Raw genomic sequence first — 4,384 nt, forward strand, 5'->3', positions numbered from 1 at the left:
ACTTTCTTATCAACTGGTGGTTGTTTTTTTGGTAAAAGCCTCGGCCTATCTGCCTATATTTTTCTTCCTTTTGCTTCTTGTATTCATCATATGGCAGCCACTCCTTCTTTGGTTTTCTCCAGTCTTCATCATATTTATCCCCATTAGAATAGAAAACTTGAGCTTTTTTATACACATTATCATCTAATTGGAAATCTTCGGTCAAGTTTAGACCATTACACATTTCACATCCAAATCTAATAGCATGTATTCTCTGGTCCATCTTTGTCATTCTCTTGTTCATAGTATCAAGCATGGCTAGTACAACAACTATGTTTGTAGAATCTCCACCCCAGCTTCCTTTAACTCCCTCATTTATTGAATTGTGGTACACACAAGAATACTTTGAAAATTCTTCAACTAACTCCTTGACTTCCCCTAGATTTTTCTTAGTTAGTGGTCCTTGAGAATAAAGGACTTGCCTTGTCATGAAATTAACACCATCATTAAATATTGACACTTCTTGTTGTATATTGAGGTTATTCTGAGGACAATTTCTTAACAATACTTTGTAGCACTCCCATGCTTCATAAAGCGACTCACCTAGATTTTGCTCAAAATTGGCTATTGCCTTCTTGAGTTTAGATATCTATGAATGTGGGCAGAATTTTTATAAAAAATGCTCGCGTATTTGGGCCCAAGTAATGATTGCACCAGGTGGTAGTGCCTTTAGCCAGTTTTTAGCAGCTCCTTTAAAAGTGACTGGTAGCATCCTCATCTAAATTCTTGTAAGCATCCTCATGATCCTTTCCCGAAAATGGTACATCCTTAAGTGCAGTAAGGATGTGTCCTTTCAGCTCAAATGTGGCAGTTGCAGAAAGTGCAGGTTGTATTAGGCTAGGACCAACATCATCTCTAATTTGCTTTTCGTAAGCACCCATGGACATAACCGTAATGTCCGCCATCTTGTTATCAGGCTCCATAAGGATTCACTTTTATTTAATGCAAATTTAGGCTCGGATTCTCGTGGGTTAGATTTATTTTATCAAAGTCTCTAACCTTGTTCTTGTCCTTTGAGGATGTACTAGATTCTCCCACTTTCTTTCCTGACTTCTTTCCAAAAATTGATTTGAGATGTAATGCCCCGATTCTCACGTATGGTCTAAATATGAGTTATTGCGTTAAGCCCTACTCGACGAGTCGGTTGATCTACTCGTCAAGTAGCAGCGGGAAGGCTCGCGATGTAAGAACGTTAATTTCCAAAACAATTTTTTTGCATTTTATAAAAACATAATTCATTTATTTTTCTTAAAAACATCTTTGTTTGAAAACCCAATTCATAGCATATATCAATCCCAAAATCTCATAGCATAAAAATCCTGTGTGTGTACTGATCAAGACGGCGCCTTCTTGCGATCCTCACTAGTACCTGAAACACATAACACAGAACAATGTAAGCACAAAGCTTAGTGAGTTCCCCAAAATACCGCATATAACTCATATTAGCCACTCAAGGCTATAACTCTGTGGGTCTGTGCACCCAAACTCTGTGAATCCTCACTAGTACCTGAAACACATAACACATAACAATGTAAGCACAAAGCTTAGTGAGTTCCCCAAAATACCGCATATAACACATATTAGCCACTCAAGGCTATAACTATGTGGGTCTGTGCACCCAAACTCTGTGAACCCTCAGGTTCTAACTCTGCAAGCATGCACAACATAAATCACATAGAAGAATGTAGTGCAACACACAACATATATATAACTCTATTTACTTACTCAAGGTAAAGTATAGTGAGAAGACTTACCTTAGATATCTTAGTAAATCTCTAACTCAGTAACTCTGGTCTAGCCCCTGCCTAATCACATGAAATAAATACTCTAATTAATACAACTCTTAGGGCTAGGCTAATCTCTTCCTCTCAATACATCCTCTAGGAAGGGCAAAAGACTATCCTACCCTTTCGATGACTCTAAAGTCCAAACATTGACTAATCCCTAAAAGTCAACGAAGTCAACGGTCAACCTTGACCAAACTCGCCGAGTGTGCAATTGTGACTCGGCGAGTCCGCACATGCTCTTCAGTCTCCTAGTCCTTATTCGACTCACTGAGTCAACCATCACGCACTCTGCCCTCTATATTCCCTCTGACTCACCGAGTCGTTTTCCCAACTCAGTGAGTCACCAACTGTGTGATTATCGGGAAACCCTCATCCTACTCGTCGAGTCGGCTAAAGGACTCGACGAGTTCATGCCATGCTCAAGCTGAATTGACCTCTTGAGGTCAGATCCACTCCTCTAAACCATAGATCCAACTTCCCAAAGCATTATAATCACGTAAATCTAACATCTTGGTGCACATGCAAAGGCTCAAATGCCTTATTTGAAGATATGGCCTCTAAAATGACATCCTAAGTTCATAACCTCCATTAATACCCATAAAGCTCAAGGGAAAAGGGTCTCTGGACCTCTTTGGGTCCATATCTACAGCACCAACACGGGAAGGGACCAATTACTCCATATAACCATCCTCTAATGGGGATAAAAGCCCTAACTCTAAGAATCACATCATAAACTGAAGGAGGGTTCGAATGAATACCTCAAAATGAAGTCTCTGAGCCCTGGAATCACTAGATTAGCACCCTCTTCAGCCTCCTCTTGTCTTGGTCCTCTTCTATTTGCAAAAACACCAACAAAGATCAAGAAATAGCTTCTTTCCTCTCACAAACGTTGTAGCTCACTTAGGGTTTCTCTCTAGGCACTGGTAGCTGCAAATGACGGCCATAAGGCCCTTTAAATAGGCCCCAAACCCAAGAAATTAGGGTTTCATTAAACAGCATGGACTCGCCGAGTCCTTGGGGTGACTCGCCGAGTCTAGCTGTCCACCCGGATAATGTTCGCATCTCTACTCGGTGAGTCTACGCATCAACTCGCCGAGTTCTTCCACAAAACTAGAAATTAAATCGAATAAATATAATACCTGAAATTCCGGATGTTAGAATTCTCCCCCACTTGAATCAGACTTCGCCCTCAAATTCTTATCCCTGAAATAGCTCCGGATGCTGCTCACGCATCTCCCGCTCTGGTTCCTAAGTCAACTCGGATCCTCTTCGATGTTGCCATTGAACCTGCACCAGCGGCACCTCCTTGTTCCTCAGAACCTTGATCTTCCTCTCCACAATTGCCACTGGTATCTCTATGCAGTTCAGGCTCGCATCCACCTGAATGTCCTCTAACGACACTACCGCCGACTCGTCGGCTATACACTTCCTCAGCCGAGACACGTGTAAGGTATTATGAATCCGCTCCAACTCTACAGGTAGCTCCAAGCTATACGCTACCCTGCCCACTCTCGCGATCACTCTGAATGGCCCAATATACCGGGGCCCTAGCTTGCCCCTCTTCCTGAATCTAATCACTCCTTTCCAAGGAGATACCTTCAGGAGAACATAATCACCGACCTAGAACTCAAGCTCAGATCGTCGCCTATCCGCATAACTCTTCTGGCGACTCTGAGCGGTCAACAACCTCTGCCTGACATATTGTATCTGCTCTGTCATCTGAAGCACGATCTCCGTGCTACCCATCACTCGTTGCCCTACCTCTCACCAATAATTGGGAGTCCGCCACCTCCTCCCATACAACAGCTCAAAGGGTAGCATACCAATGCTCGAATGACGGCTGTTGTTGTAGGAGAACTCCGCTAAGGGCAAAAATGTGTCCCAACTTCCGCCAAAATCCAGCACACATGCTCGGAGCATGTCCTTGAGCGTCTGAATCATTCGCTCACTCTATCCGTCAGTCTGTGGGTGGTATACGGTACTAAAATGCAGCCTCGTACCCAACTCCTCATGAAATTTCTTCCAAAATCTGGAAGTGAAACGCACATCTCAATCTGACACAATCGAGATCGGAACCCCATGTCGCGATACCACCTCTCTCATATATATCTCTACCAACTTCTCCGCAGAAGAACTCTCACTAATGGCAAGAAAATGTGCGCTCTTTGTCAAGCGGTCTACTATCACCCAAATTGCATCGACACCCCTCGCCGTTCTCGGTAATTTGGTGATAAAATCCATGGATAATTGTTCCGTTTTCCACTCTGGGACTTCCAGTGGCTGCAACTTACCATGCGGTCTCTGATGTTCGGTCTTAACCCTACGACAGGTTAGGCACCTCTCAACAAACCACGCTACATCTCTCTTTATACAGGGCCACCAATACTCCCTTTTAAGATCTACAAACATCTTAGTGGCCCCGGGATGGATCGAGAATCTCGATCTATGTGCCTCCTCCATCAAGATGGTACTGCACCTCTCGTAAGGAGGTTTCGGCACCTCCCAACTCATCACCGCCTCGATCTTGGCCGGATCGACCAAAATCCCCTTTTGGTTAA

At 43.4% G+C, this 4,384-nt stretch overlaps 1 non-coding gene across 1 annotated transcript; it reads left to right on the forward strand.

Moving 5' to 3' along the window:
• The first annotated feature begins 515 nt into the window (after window positions 1-515).
• Window positions 516-622, forward strand: LOC145044488 (small nucleolar RNA R71). The gene has a single exon (XR_013681437.1). It is a non-coding gene; the product is annotated as a small nucleolar RNA R71 (small nucleolar RNA).
• Window positions 623-4,384: the final 3,762 nt, after the last annotated feature.

The sequence above is a fragment of the Lactuca saligna genome, chromosome 4 (assembly GCF_052625555.1).
Source record: "Lactuca saligna cultivar CGN05327 chromosome 4, ASM5262555v1, whole genome shotgun sequence".
In the NCBI taxonomy this organism is placed as follows: domain Eukaryota; kingdom Viridiplantae; phylum Streptophyta; class Magnoliopsida; order Asterales; family Asteraceae; genus Lactuca; species Lactuca saligna.